The sequence below is a fragment of the Bos indicus genome, chromosome X (assembly GCF_029378745.1).
Source record: "Bos indicus isolate NIAB-ARS_2022 breed Sahiwal x Tharparkar chromosome X, NIAB-ARS_B.indTharparkar_mat_pri_1.0, whole genome shotgun sequence".
In the NCBI taxonomy this organism is placed as follows: Eukaryota; Metazoa; Chordata; class Mammalia; order Artiodactyla; family Bovidae; genus Bos; species Bos indicus.
Window position 1 is genome coordinate 5,099,492 of NC_091789.1, and position 16,328 is coordinate 5,115,819.

Below are 16,328 nucleotides of genomic sequence, written 5' to 3' on the forward strand. Positions count from 1 at the left end.
GTTTCACACATACCTTTTCCACTATTGTGAAAGGGATACTTCTTTTTCCTGTTTCTATTTCTAGTACTGTTAGAATACAATAAAGCTATTAGAATATAACAATAGAATGTTAATTGTACAATCTACCTGGGGGGTATATTGGTGATTATTGTGAAATTCATTACACTTTTCTATGTGTTTAAAGGGTTTCCCAGGTGATGCTAATGGTAAAGAACCTGCCTGCTGATGCAGGAGACAAAAAAGACTTGGTTTCTATCCTAGTGGTGGGAAGATCCCCTGGAGGAGGAAATGGCAACCCACTCCAGTATTCTTTCCTGGAGAATTCCATGGACAGAGGAGCTTGGTGGGCTACAGCCTATGAGGTCACAAAAAAGAGTCAGATGCAGCTGAGCACGCATGCACATACCATACAATTTACACCTTCAAGGTGTAAGATTCAATGATTTTAGCGAATTCCAGATACATGTAACCATTACTAGTCAGTTTCAGAACATTTCTGAAACCCGTGAAAGACACCTCATACCCTTAAGGTATTGTCCCCTCTACCTCTGCATCCTGTGGGTGGGAAGATTCCCTGAAGAAGGAAATGGCAACCCAATCTAGTATCCTTGCCTGGAAAATCCCAGGAGGAGCCTGGAAGTCTATAGTCCATGGGGTCGCAGAGTCAGACATGACTTATAGACTAAACAACAACAACAACCCAAAGGAGTGCCTTTTTCTAATCAGCTCACCGAAAGGGGGCACTTTTTTTGTGTACAGTTTTTCTGCTCTGAGATCATGCCTGCTATTTGTCACCTTGGTGCTCTCAGAAGCACTGACATGCAGATAACTGGATTTCTCAATCTTAATGCACCCTTATTAGAAGTCTTGACTAATCAGAAGCCAGAACTGGAACAGGCCTTTTCCCCTGGTCTCTCAGAGTGAGCCACTATCATTGCCTCGGTCAAACTGACGGAAGAAAATGACTTTGTTCAGATTAGATCAAGATGGCGGCCTAACTGCTTGTAACTTTCTCTCCATCCTCTCTTCTCCAAATCTCTTAAAACATCAGAATAGCAAAAGGACAAAGACTGGTATAATTAAAGCAAACTGTTCCATCAGCAGTTCAGAAATTGTGAAGATCCCTTGAGGATAGAAATTGAATATGATCATAGTGATAAAAGAGAAGGAGGAGTCCAGTTAAAAACCTGCAAGGGAAAATTACTGGATTAAATCCAGAGAAAATAAAATTTCAGAATGAATAAATGCAAAGAGGAGGGGAGGCTCTCCTGTCAATTAAAGAATTGCATTCTGGAAAGAAGGATCAGTTGGGCCCCCTTGTGATCAGTCCTACACCCCCTCCCCCAACCAATTCCAAGGTTAAAGCCTAAAATTTCACACTAAAGAAAGTAAGCTATTTGCTTCCAAAATCTTGCTAGTGGAAAATCCCATGGATGGAGGAGCCTGGTAGGCTCCAGTCCATGGGGTCTCTAGGAGTTGGGCACGACTGAATGACTTCACTTTCACTTTTCACTTTCATGCATTGGAGAAGGAAATGGCAACCCACTCCAGTGTTCTTGCCTGGAGAATCCCAGGGACAGAGGAGCCTGGTGGGCTGCCGTCTATGGGGTCGCACAGACTCGGACGCGACTGAAGTGACTTAGCAGCAGCAGCAGCAGCAGGAAAAAAAAAAAAACTACAGAGCAGACTTGGTGTAATCTGGACTTCCACAAGATATATGGAAAAACAAAAAGAGAGAAGCAACTTTGGACAGGAGAGAAATACAGTAAAGTTCTCCACTGCCAGAGTAAAACTGTTTTGGCAATTTGCAGGGAGTAAGGAGAATGGCCCTTTCTGACTCTGGCAGAAGCACTTACCTTAAAGGGGAGCCTGACAGTTCAACACACACAACCCATTTATACAAAGTCCTTCTGCTAAGGAGAGGGGACAGAGACACACAGCTGCAGAGGGAACCCAGGCAACCTATCTTTGCTAATCAATTTGTCCCTTATTCACTAATATGCACAGACAACAAAAGATTACCAGAAGTAGTTGGAGAAAGCGTACAACATAAAAAGAAGAATCAAGGCCTTCGATAGAAAATAATCCAGAAAGTTCTGAAAAGCAAAACATGAATTTGCAGAGCTGGCAACTATATATATAGCATTTACATTGTATTTACAACTATTTACATAGCACTGACATGTATTAGGTATTATCAGTAACCCAGAGATGATTTAAAGTATCATGGGAGTTTTAATAATAACTCTAAATGGTATATAACCTTTAAAAATGTGAATCACTGTATTGTATACCTGTAACATATAATACTGTAAATCAACCATGCTTCAGTTTTTTTTAAGTTTATTTATTTTGTTTTGATTTTTGTTTGTTTTTTATATTCCGTACATAAGTATAAATCATACAGTATTTGTCTTTCTCCCATTTAACTTGTTTCACTTAGCACAAAAACCTCAAAGTTCATCCATGTTGTTGCAAAATGGCAAGATTTCTCTTTTATGGCTGAGTATATTCCATTGCAACAATATAAATGAACAAATCAAACCAAAACAAAGACATAGACACAGAGAATAGACTAGTGATTACCAGAAGAAGGTGGGGAGGATGAAATGGAGATCAACTGTAAGGTTATGGATGGAAACTAAATTTTTGGTGGTGAGCATGTTGTAGGGTATACAGAAGTAGAAATATAATATACATATGAAGCTTATTTAATATTATAAATCAACATTACCTCAATAAAAATAAATACACTCCAAATATAATAATAAAGTACAGGGAAGGATGTGCATAGGTCATATGCAAATACCATGCCATTTTATAGGAGAGTTGAGCATCTGAGGATTTTGGCATCCATTGGGGTCCTGGAACCAATCCTCTGTGGATCCCGAGGGATGACTGTAAATAGAATGACTGGGAGGCTGGGTGGGGCGACTGGGTGGGAGCACGGACCCCGCCCCTTCGCAACTCCACCCGTGATGTCGCGGGGCGGGGGGGGGGGGGGGGGGGCGGTCGCCGGTCTCAGACCGGCTGCAAGCACAGGCTCTGAAGGCTCAGACCCCTCTGCTCTCCATGGGCATCTGCCAGGCAGGGCACTATCTGCATCTCTGCCTGGCCCACCACCCACCTCTGGTCTGTGCCACTTTGATCCTGCTGCTTCTTGGCCTTTCTGGCCTGGGTCTTGGTGGCTTCCTCCTCACCCACAGAACTGACCTGCACAGCCCTGACATCTCCCAGGACTGGGTCTCCTTGAGATCTTTTGGCCAGCTGGCCCTGTGCCCGGTGAATGGGACAGTCACAAGGAAGGGGCGTGGGTCTCATGTCGTGGGCTTACTGGCCACCTTGAACTTTGGAGATGGTCCAGACAGGAACAAGACCCAGACATTCCAAGCCCAGGTCCAGGGTAGCCCGATGGGATTGAAAGGATCTTTTGCAGGAAAGCTGGTGCTCGTTACGGCCAGGGTGACCACAGAAAGGACCCCAGGAATCTGCCTGTAGTTTAGTGCTACTCCAGAAATCCTGCCCTCCAGCCAGCCACCGATACCCTGCTCAGAGGAGGGAGCAAGAAATGCCACCCTGAGCCCTAGAATGGCTGAGGAGTGTGTCAGTGTCTGGAGCCACAAAGGTCTCGTGCTCATCAAGTTGCTCACCTCGGAGGAGCTGATTCTGTGTGGCTCTCGGCTGCTGGCTTTGGGCTTCTCCCTGATTCTGTTCTGTGGCCTCTGCTGTCTCACTGCAGCGTGCTTCCATCCGCGCCGGGAGTCCCACTGGTCTAGAACCCAGCTCTGAGGGCTCTGGCCTAGTTTCCGTCTCGCTCTCAGGTGTGGATCAACTTCTTGGGCCTTGATTCTGAGTTGGAAGAGATGTTACAAAAAGTGGAGAGCTGAAATGTGGGAGGAAATAAAAGACTTTTTTGCTCAAAAAATAAATAAATAAATAGAATGACTGGCCCTGAGTGGGGAAGGATGAGGAGTGAAGTAATACAAGGAACAAAGCTCCAATTTGCAGATTCTAATTTTTTGATATATTCAGAACACATTGTAGGCATATTCAGAACCTTTATGAATTACTCAGGTAAGTATTATAGCAAGTGAAAGTGTTAGTCGCTGAGTCGTGTCCGACACTTTGTGACCCCATGGACTGTAGCCCACCAGGCCCCTCTGTCCATGGGATTCTCCTGGCAAGAATACTGGAGTGGGTTGCCATTCCCTTCTCCAGCGACTCTTCTCCACCCAGGGATTGAACTTGTGTCTCCTGCACTGAAGGCAGATTCTTTACTGTCTGAGCCAACACGGAAGCCCAACTACAGTAAAATGAAATAAATGAATCTGAAAAAGAGGATGATGTGAAATAGAAATAGCGGTGAGCAAAGAAACAGTAAAAAAAAAAAAAAAAGTTAAATGGAACGGGATGAGGGTAGACAGTTTTAAGTTGTATGTTTGGTACCAGGCAGATGAAGGCAATCCAATCTTCCTTTGTATCTTATATATAAAGTAGGATGTGATGGTTAGGGGAAGGGTGGCAAAACTTTGAGAAACATGGAGAAGGTTTGAAATAGTTCAGAATAACTTAATAAGACATAAGTACTGGGGTTGCTGGGCAGACTTTCAGACATATTTGAAGTGAGGTATTTCTCTAAGAAATCATCAGATCATGTGAATAAGTAAGGATATAGAGAAGCTCATACCACTACTTAACAAGGTTGAGTATATATATGTGTGTACATATATATGAGATTCAGTTCAGTTCAGTTCAGTCACTCAGTCGTGTCCGACTCTTTGCGACCCCGTGAACTGCAGCACGCCAGGCCTCCCTGTCCATCACCAATTCCTGGAGTTCACCCAAACCCATGTCCATTGAGTCAGTGATGCCATCCAACCATCTTATCCTCTGTCGTCCCCTTCTCCTCCTGTCCTCAATATTTCCCAGCATCAGGGTCTTTTCAAATGAGTCAGCTCTTCACATCAGGTGGCCAAAGTATTGGAGTTTCAGCTTCAACATCAGTCCTTCCAATGAATATTCAGGACTGATTTCCTTTAGGATGGACCGGTTAGATCTCCTTGCAGTCCAAGGGACTCTCAAGAGTCTTCCCCAACACCACAGTTCAAAAGCACCAATTCTTCGGTGCTCAGCTTTCTTTATAGTCCAACTCTCGCATCCATATGTGACCACTGGAAAAACCATAGCCTTGACTAGATAGACCTTTGTTGGCAAAGTAATGTCTCTGCTTTTCAGTATGCTGTCTAGGTTGGTCATAACTTTCCTTCCAAGGAGTAAGCGTCTTTTAATTTCATGGCTGCAAACACCATCTGCAGTGATTTTGGAGCCCCCAAAAATAAAATCTGACACTGTTTCCACTGTTTCCCCGTCTATTTCCCATGAAGTGATGGGACCAGATGCCATGATCTTCGTTTTCTGAATGTTGAGCTTTATGCCAACTTTTTCACTCTCCTCTTTCACTTTTATCAAGAGGCTTTTTAGTTCTTCTTCACTTTCTGCCATAAGGGTGGTGTCATCTGCATATCTGAGGTTATTGATATTTCTCCCGGCAATCTTGATTGAGGCCTGTGCTTCATCCAGCCCACCATTTCTCATGATGTACTCTGCATATAAGTTAAATAAGCAGGGTGACAATATACAGCCTTGACGTACTCCTTTCCCTATTTGGAAACAGTCTGTTGTTCCATGTCCAGTTCTAACTGTTGCTTCCTGACCTGCATACAGATTTCTCAAGAGGCAGATCAGGTGGTCTGATATTCCCATCTCTTTCAGAATTTTCCACAATATATGAGATTACCTTGTACAAATATAAAATGCATTTATTTTTGCAAATACCCATAAGAACGTTTTCAGAAATAACTCATTTATTAGTCTGCAAAAATTCAGAAATCATAGGAATGACATTCTCTGATCACAATACAATAACATTAGAAATTAAAAACAGAAAAAGGGCCCCCTGAATTAACACACTTTAGAATTCTTTTCTGGTTCAAGTCCCTTGGATAACAGCTTTCTCCAGATAGAATTTATAGGCCATGAAATTCACCCTTTTAAAGCGCACAATTCAATGGTTTTAGTATATTTACAGAGTTGTGCAACCATTGTCACATTCTAATTTTAGAACACAGTCACCACCCCATAAAGACATCCTGTCCCTTTCCTCAGCTGCCTCTAAAGTGATCGGTCCTTCTGAGGAAGCTAAGGCAGTGTTGAGGTGAGGCCCTGACTTCATCCAGCCACTATAACCATTTCAGGCAGCCCCTGCTTAGCATTCACCTGCAGCATGGCCTCTGAGCTCACCTGCATCTGCTTGGCCTTCATCCTGCTCAGCAGTGAAGTGACAGTCCCGGAGGATAAGATCGATGCCCTCATTAAAGCAGCCGGTGTAAATGTTGAGCCTTTCTGCCCAGGCTTGTTTGCAAAGGCTTTGGCCAATGTCAACATCTGAAGCCTCATCTGCAATGTGGGGGCTGGTGGATCTGCCGTGGCAGGAGGTCTTGTCCCCTCCCCCACTGTTGCCCCAGCTGAGGAGAAAAAAGTAGAAGCAAATAAAGAAGAATCTGACGAGTCTCTTGATGACACGGGCTTTGGCTTTTTTGACTAAACCTTTTTGGTAACATGTTTAATAAAAAACTGAGCTCTTTGCTGCAGGAAAAAAAAAGACTCCTGTATGCATTAGCTGACACATCCTATTCCCACCTTTCCCCGTACCCTGGCAACCACTGATCTACTTTCTGTCTCTATGTACTTGTCTATTCTGGACATTTCATATAATGGAGCTATATAATATGTGGCTTTTGTGATTGGCTTCTCTTACTTAGCCTAATATTTTCAAAGCTCATCCATGTAGTAACATGTCTCAGAATTCTTCATTTTTATGGCTGAATCATATTCTGTTGTATGGGTAAGTCAGATTTGTTTATTTCACCAGCTGAAGGATATTTGGGTTGTTTCTACTTTTTAACTATTATGAATAATGTTGCTATGAACATTCATGTACAAGCTTTTGTGTGGGGCTATGTTTTCATTTCTTGGGTAGATGCCTAGGAGTGGAATTGCTGGACCATTTGGTAACTCCATAGTTAACATTGGGCTTCCATGGTGGCTCAGATGATAAAGAATCTGCCTCAAGTGCAGGAGACCCAGGTTTGATCCCTGGGTGGGGAAGCTCCCCTGGAGAAGGGAATGGCAACCCACAGAGAATGCTGTGGACAGAGGAGCCTGGCAGGCTACGGTCCATGGGGTCATAAAGAGTTGGACACAACTGAGCGACTAACACTTTTAAACTAATTAACACTACGTGGAACAGCTAAATTGTTTTCCAAAGTTGTACTATTTTGTCTTCCCACAGTGATGTGTGAGGGTGCCAGTGTCTCCATATCCTTGCCAACACACGATATTTTTTGTATTTTTAATTATAGCCATCCTGATAGGGTATTTTCTAAACATTTAACAAGCTCTTTTAGTATAGTTTCAGATTGACAGAAAAGACATAAGAATATTACAGAGAGCTCATATATATACCCTGTATCCAGTTTTTTCTATTTTTAATATTACTATGGTACATTTATCACAACTAGTTAACTCATGTTGTTGTTCACTTGCTCAGTCGTGTCTGACACTTTGCGACCCCATGGACTGCAGCACACCAGGCCTCCCTGTCCTTCACCATCTCCTGGAGTTTGCTCAAACTCATGTCCGTTGAGTCGGTGATGCCATCCAATAATGAGCCAATATTGATACACTATTATTAACTATATGTCCATATTTTTTTTCAGTTTTCCTTAGTTTTTACCAAAATGCCCCCTTTTCTCTTTCAGGACCCCACCCAAAATCCACATTATCTTTAGTGATCATATCACTTACGGCTGTTCTTGGCTGTGACCATTTCTTAGACCTTCCTTGTTTTTGACGACCTTGACAGTTCTAAGGAGTCTGGTCAGATATTTTGTAGAATATCCTTCAGTTTGTGTTTGTCTAATGCATTTTCCATAATTATACATCACAGCAAGGGTACATGTTCTCAACTTGACTTATCATTGATGAGTGAACCTTGAGTGCCTGGCTGAGGCAGTGTTTGGCTTGTTTTTCTATTGCAACACTCCTCTTTTTCTCTTTTTCCATACTCCACTGTTTATAAGGAAGTTATTATGCACATCCTACACTTAAGGAGTGGGCAGTTATGCTCCCCTGGCTTGAGAAACTATCTACATAAATTATTTGGAATTCTTCTGTACAGGAGATTTATCTACTCTCCTTTTATTTATTTATTCGATCATTTGTTAATATCAGTATGGATTTGTTAATATTTATTCTATACTTTGAATTATAATCCAATGATATTTAATTTTATTACTCAAATTGTTTCAAATTTGGCCGTTGAAAGCTCTTTCAGTTGGCTCCTGTATCCCTTTGACATACATCTATAAAGGGTTTTTTTTTTATCTGCTTGTTCAGTTTTATATAATAAAAAAAAGTACGGTGCTCCTGCTCTTGGCTCATTTTATATTTTCCCTGCCCCAGTCTTAGAGTCAGCCACTTTTCCATGGAGCCCTGGCTCCTTCTATTGGAGAACAGAGACAATTTGGTGCTATCTACTAAATTAAATATCCACTTAGGCCTCAACTTTACTATTCTACTAGGTATATAGCTCAAAGAAATATTGGCATTTGTTTGAAAGGGATATATGCAGGCAATTTTTGTGTGTGAGCATTTAAAATATGATAGTCTGTGTATGAGCAATTCACTTAAATATTTATTGCACGCTGATTATGAGTTCAGCAGCAATCTAGGCCTTGGTAATATAGCAGGGATTCTTGGCATTTACCATTTAGTGGGGGAAACAATCAACAAAAAGATAGGTAAGTAACATCAGGCAGTCCTGGCAGTCAGGGTACTGGCAGAAAAGAGAGGTACATTCAAAATGAAGGATTGATATGGTTCAATCATTAAAATCTACTGCAGGGCACAGAGCAGGGTGGAAAGGGGGAAAGTGGATACGGATAGGCAAAGCAAGAATATTCAGGGAAGGGGTGATAGTACTATGGGGAAAGGTAAAGAAGAGTAAAAGACAGAGTGTACAATGGGGCACTCTTTTAGATAGTGTTAGGATGAGGTGCAGAGAAGGCAACGGCACCCCACCCCAGTACCCTTGCTTGGAAAATCCCATGGACGGAGGAGCCTGGTGGGCTGCAGTCCATGGGATCGCGAAGAGTCAGACACAACTGAGCGACTTCACTTTCACTTTTCACTCTCGTGCATTGGAGAAGGAAATGGCAACCCACTCCGGTGTTCTTGCCTGGAGAATCCCAGGGACAGCGGAGCCTGGCGGGCTGCTGTCTATGGGGTCACACAGAGTCGGACACTACTGAAGCGACTTAGCAGCAGCAGCAGGAGCAGAATGAGGTGGCCTTTGAGTAATGGCATGAGTGAAGGGAGGGAGAGAGACAAGTAGATATCTAAGAGAAGTCGTTCTAGGAAAAGGGGAAAAGTGGCAAGACCCCGAAGTGTTATTCACACAATGAAATATTATACATCAATCAAAATGAATGAACTATAGTAATATGCAAAGATACACAGATGAATCTTAGAAAAGTAAGTATTAAGGAGGAAAAATTAGGTTCTGAAAGAGTACATACAGCTACAACCTAATAACCTTTCTATAAAGTTAAAATAAGTTATAATAAATAACATACTTTAAGATGAGCTTCCCTGGAGGTCCAATGGTTAAGTTTGTGCACTTCCAACACAGAGGGCTCAGGTTCAATCCCTGGTGGGGGAACTAAGATTCCACATGCTGTACCATGCCACCAAAAAGTTTATATATATATATATATATACACTTATATATATATATATAAATATATATAATATAAAATATAAATATATATATACTTGTATATATATATAATATAAAATATAAATATATACACTTATATATATAAATATATATAATATAAAAATATAAATATATATACTTATATATATAAAGTATATATATATATACTTTAAGAAAGAAAGACTCATATCCACATATGCATGCATACACACACATATATAACATATATTTATGTTTTTATATATATATATATATCATATATGTTTGTGAATATATGGGTGGGCTTCCCTGGCTCAGTGGTCAAGAATACGCCTGCAATGCAGAAGATGCAGGTTTGATCCCTGGGTAGGGAAGATCTCCTGGAGAAGGGAATGGTAACCCACTCCAGTATTCTTGTCTGGAGAATCCCATGGACAGGGGAGCCTGGCAGGCTACAGTCCATGGGGTCACAAAGAGTCAGACAGAACTTAGCGACTAAACAACAACAACATGTATGTATAAAGTAAAACTGTATTAAATAGAGCACCACAAAATGATGAACACAAGATTCAGGATGATGATCCTTTGCCAGGGACTGAGGGGAGGCAGACGAATGAGATTGGGGGCCATATAGTCAGATTTAGTTATTAAGTTCATGGATGCTTGTTACATTATTAAAAACAACTAACTAAAAGTGAATATGCTTGGATTAATAAGAGAATGTAAGTGAGACAGCAAAAGAGACACAGAAATATTGAACAGTCTTTTGGACTCTGTGGGAGAGGGAGAGGGTGGGAAGATTTGGGAGAATGGCATTGAAACATGTATAATATCATATATGAAACGAGTTGCCAGTCCAGGTTCGATGCACGATACTGGATGCTTGGGGCTTGTGCACTGGGACGACCCAGAGGGATGGTACGGGGAGGGTGGAGGGAGAGGGGTTCAGGATGGGGAACACATGTATACCTGTGGTGGATTCACGTTGATGTATGACAAAACCAATACAATATTGTAAAGTAATTAACCTCCAGTTAAAATAAATAAATTTATATTAAAAAATAAGAGAATGTGCCATCAATAAAAGATTTGATTAATTTATTTCTATTCATCCAAGGCCCAATGAAAAAAAATAAGACTGAGAAGCAAGGGACCATACTTGGCATACTTGTGAAGTAGCAAAAAAGCCAGTGTGGCTGGAGCAGAGGGAGGGAAGGGGAGAGTAATAGTAGATGGAGGGGTGGAGGGGGCTGAACCGTGTAGGGCCTTCAGGGCAGGAGGACCTTGGATCTTGTTATAACTGAGATGGGAAGCCGCTGGAGGTTTTGAGCAAGAGAGTCAGAGGATCTGACTTATGTTTTAAAAGGTTCATCCTACCTACTGTGTAAAAAATAGATTGTAAGGGGGCAGGCATAAGAAATGAAAGCAAAAAGGCAAAACAAGTAAGAGACAAGTATGATAGTCAAGGTGACAGATGATAGTGATTTTGACTAAAGTCATACTGTTGGAGGTATGTGAGAAGTGATCAGATTTTGGATATATTTTGAAAGTAAAAATATTTGATAGAGATAGTATTTTGTAATGGACTAAGTGAAGGATGTGTGAGAAAGAGAGGGCTTCATGGATATTTGACACAAGAAAATATGAGGATGGAACTCCCATTTATTGAGATGAGGATGACTGCATGTTGGGGAAGGGGCTGAAATTAAGAATTCTATTTTGGATATGAATTGTTTTCCAACGTCTGCTATTCAAGTGGAGATATTAACTTTGGATAGTCTGAAGTGTAGAGGAGATTTCCAGATTGGAGATTTAAAACTGGACATAAAAGGTATACAGATGGTATTTATAGGTATGAAACTGGCTTTTTAGTGTAACCAAGGGAAAAAACATGGACAAGAGAGTCACAGACTGAGTCCTAGAGCAATCCAATAAGAAAATGCTGAATAGAGGAGGAGAATTAACAACCAAAAGGATGTCCTTTTCCTTATAGGGGACTGGAATGCAAAAGTAGAAAGTCAAGAAACACCTGGAGTAACAGGCAAATTTGGCCTTGGAATACGGAATGAAGCAGGACAAAGGCTAAAAGAGTTTTGCCAAGAGAATGCACTGGTCATAGCAAACACCCTCTTCCAACAACACAAGAGAAGACTCCACACATGAACATCACCAGATGGTCAACACTGAAATCAGATTGATTATATTCTTTGCAGCCAAATATGGAGAAGCTCTATACAGTCAGCAAAAACAAGACCAGGCACTGACTGTGGCTCAGATCATGAACTCCTTATTGCCAAATTCAGACTTAAATTGAAGAAGGTAGGGAAAACCACTGGACCATTCAGGTATGACCTAAATCAAATCCCTGATGATTATACAGTTGAAGTGAGAAATAGACTTAAGGGACTAGATCTGATAGAAAGAGTGCCTGATGAACTATGGACGGAGGTTCATGACATTGTACAGGAGACAGAGAGCAAGACCATCCCCAAGAAAAAGAAATGCAAAAAAGCAAAATGGCTGTCTGGGGAGGCCTTATAAATAGCTGTGAAAAGAAGAGAAGCGAAAAGCAAAGGAGAAAAGGAAATGATCTACCCATTTGAATGTAGAGTTCCAAAGAATAGCAAGGAGAGATAAGAAAGCCTTCCTCAGTGATCAATGCAAAGAAATAGAGGAAAACAATAGAATGGGAAAGACTAGAGATCTCTTCAAGAAAATTAGAGATACCAAGGAAACGTTTCATGAAAAGATGGGCAAAGTAAAGGACAGAAATAGTATGGACCTAACAGAAGCAGAAGATATTAAGAAGAGGTGGCAAGAATACACAGAAGAACTGTACAAAAAAGATCTTCATGACCCAGATAATCACAATGGTGTGATCACTCATCTAGAGCCAGACATCCTGGAATGTGAAGTCAAGTGGGCCTTAGGAAGCATCACTACAAACAAAGCTAGTGGAGGTGATAAAATTCTAGTCGAGCTATTTCAAATCCTAAAAGATGATGCTGTGAAAGTGCTGCACTCAGTATGGCAGCAAATTTGGAAAACTCAGCAGTGGCCACAGGACTGGAAAAGGTCAGTTTTCATTCCAGTCCCTAAAAAGGCAATGCCAAAGAATGCTCAAACTACTGCACAACTGCACCCATCTCACACGCTAGTAAAGTAATGCTCAAAATTCTCCAAGCCAGGCTTCAACAATACGTGTACCATGTACTTCCAGATGTTCAAGCTGGTTTTAGAAAAGGCAGAGGAACCAGAGACCAAATTGCCCACATCCGCTGGATCATCAAAAAAGCAAGAGAGTTCCAGAAAATTATCTACTTCTGCTTTATTGACTATGCCAAAGCCTTTGACTGTGTGGATCACAATAAATTGGAAAATTCTGAAAGAGATGAGAATACCAGACCACCTGACCTGCCTCTTGAGAAATCTGTATGCAGGTCAGGAAGCAACAGTTAGAACTGGACATGGAACAACAGACTGGTTCCAAATAGGAAAAGGAGTACCTCAAGGCTGTATATTGTCACCCTGCTTATTTAACTTATATGAAAAGTACATCATAAGAAATGCTAGGCTGAAAGAAGCACAAGCTGGAATCAAGATTGCCGGGAGAAAGACCAATAACTTCAGATACGCAGATGACACCACCCTTATGGCAGAAAGCGAAGAAGAACTAAAGAACCTCTTGATGAAAGTGAAAGAGGAGAGTGAAAAAGTTGGCTTAAAGCTCAACATTCAGAAAACAAAGATAATGGTATCTGGTTCCATCATTTCATGGCAAATAGATACAGAAACAGTGGAAACAGTGACAGACTTTATTTTTTTGGGCTCCAAAATCACTGCAGATGGTGATTGCAGCCATGAAATAAAACGAGGGTTACTCCTTGGAAGAAAAGTTATGACCAACCTAGACAGCATATTAAAAAGCAGAGACATTCCTTTGCCAACAAAGGTTCATCTAGTCAAGGCTATGGTTTTTTCAGTAGTCATGTATGGATGTGAGATTTGGACTATAAAGAAATCTGAGCACCGAAGAATTGATGCTTTTGAACTGTGGTGTTGGGGAAGACTCTTGAGAGTCCCTTGGACTGCAAGGAGATCCAACCAGTCCATTCTAAAGGAAATCAGTCCTGAATGTTCATTGTAAGGACTGATGCTGAAACTGAAACTCCAATACTTTGGCCACCTGATTCGAAGAGCTGACTCATTGGAAAAGACCCTGATGCTGGGAAAGATTGAGGGCAGGAGGAGAAGGGGACTACAGTGGATGATGGTTGGATGGCATCACCAACTCAATGGAGATGAGTTTGAGTGAACTCCGGGAGTTGGTGATGGACAGGGAGGCCTGGTGTGCTGCAGTTCTTGGGGTTGCAAAGAGTCAGATAGGACTGAGCGACTGAACTGAACCATTGTGGGATAAATAGAATCAGGAGAGGGTTGTGTTAAGGAAGTTAAGGTACCAAACTGTTTCAAAAAGGAGATCATAGTCAACTCAAGTACTACTGAGAGTTTGGGCAAAATCAGAACTGGGAATGATGTGTGGTTTTGGCAAGACAGAGGTCACTGGTAACCTTGATCAATGAGAGGTGTTTCAGTGGCACAGTGGTGACAAAAGCCTGACTGGAGCAGGCTCAGGAAAAAATAGGAGGAGATGAATTAGAGATGGTGAGTAGAGGCAACTTAATCAAAGATTGTTGCCATAGTGAGGAACAGTGAAATTTCGTGGTAGCCAGAGTGGTATTTCATTTGCTCATTCAATGAGTATTTATTGAATGTCTACCTTGTGCCAAGAACTTGGATATAAAAGTGAACAAAAAAATAGACAAATCCTTGTCTTTGTGGAGCTTACAATTTAGCAGAGAAGCATAATAAATAATAATATAATAAATTTTATAGTATGTTAGAAAGTGAGACATGCTATAGAAAAATTGAACTAAGGAAAGGAATGGGGGGTGAGTGGATGACATTTTTAAATGGAAAGATTAGGGAAATACTTTACCGAGAAGGTAACATTTGAGCCAAGGTCTGAAGGAGGTGAGAATTATATGGTGATCTGAGGTAGAATTTTCCAGGTAGACCAGATGGCTCAGCAGTAAAGACTCCGCCTGCCATGCAGCAGGCACAGGAGATGTGAATTTGATCCCTGAGTTGGGATAATCCCCTGGAGGAGGAAATGAGGAACTGGGTGGGCTACAGTTCATAGGGTTGCATAGAGTCAGACATGACAGAGCATGCATGCAGACACAGACAGCTTCCAGGTAGAAGGACCAACCAGTGAGAAGACCTAACATGTGAGCAAACAGTGCAAAAACCCTAGGATGTGGTGTGTTGGAAAATAGCATGGTGGTCAGTGTAATTGGGGAAGATTAAGAGGAGACAAAGAGTAGTAGAAAATGAAATGAACCAGGATCTTCAATGAACGAATGAGTGTGTGTGTGCTCAGTTGCTTCAGTCGTGTCTGACTCTTTACGATCCTATGGACTCTAGCCTGCCAGGCTCCTCTGTCCATGGGGATTCTCCAGCCAAAAATACAGGAGTGGGCTGCCATGCACTCCTCCAGGGGAACTTCCTGACCCGGGGATTGGACCTTCATCTCCTGCATTGCAGGCGGATTCTTTACGGCTGAGGCACAGGAGAAGCCTTCAATGAACCGTGAGTAGAGGACAACACAGAGGAAGTCGAGACGTAACCAGATGGTCTGAAGCTTAGAGGAAGAAGAATCAGGGTTGTGTTGTGTGTTTTACCTGAGGGTGAAGGAGGAATCGTTTGGAAGTTGTAGTGTGGCTGGAAGAGGATGCCGGGTCACCTCCTGACTCCCCAGTAAATGCAGTGTCTTGATGAGAATCACTTTCACTGGAAAGGGCTGAAAGGGAATTTCCAACCTCAGGGGAAAGCCAGGAATATCAGTGGACACTCAGGGATGAGTTGGAGGATGGGTAGGAGAGTTTGTTAATCTTGGGATGGTGTTCCAGGGAGGCTTCGGAAGCACCTGGAAGTTAAGGTAGAAATGAGAGCGCAGGTGGCAGGAGGAGAAGCACAGAGGAATGTAGGAATGAAGTTAGAGAAGCAGAATAACAACAACAGTAGTTTAATAACAACAATACAAATAATTTAACAATGCTTTGCATGGATTCTCTCATTTAATTCTCATAACAGCCTCAGAAAGTAGAGCCTTTATTTTGTAGCTGAGAAGAAAGGCACAAGGGTTCCAGCCACTTGCCCAAGATCACATAGCAAAAACACTGAACTGGGTGCTTACATACTGAAAGTGAAAGTGAAAGTTGCTCAGTCGTGTCCAACTCTTTGCAAACCCATGGACTATACAGTCCATGGCATTTTCCAGGCCAGACTACTGGAGTGGGTAGCCTTTCCCTTCTCCAGCAGATCTTCCCGACCCAGGAATCAAACTGGAATCTCCTGCAGTGCAGGCGGATTCTTTACCAACTGAGCTATCAGGGAAGCCCCTTGGACAATGACAAAAGAGATAAGGGATTTGAGTGAGGCACAGTGG

The 16,328-nt window shown here is 41.8% G+C and overlaps 1 protein-coding gene and 1 pseudogene across 2 annotated transcripts in view; one reads left to right on the top strand and one right to left on the bottom strand.

Moving 5' to 3' along the window:
- CUL4B (cullin 4B) overlaps positions 1–3,789 on the bottom strand; it is a 50,740-nt gene extending 46,951 nt beyond the window's left edge. For both annotated transcript variants that reach the window (XM_070784319.1, XM_070784317.1), the window contains exon 1: positions 3,651–3,789. The gene's annotated coding sequence lies outside the window, so the exon portion shown is untranslated. The remainder of the gene's footprint in view (positions 1–3,650) is intronic.
- Positions 3,056–3,789, top strand: LOC109555248 (insulin-like growth factor-binding protein 3 receptor pseudogene; annotated as a pseudogene).
- Positions 3,790–16,328: the final 12,539 nt, after the last annotated feature.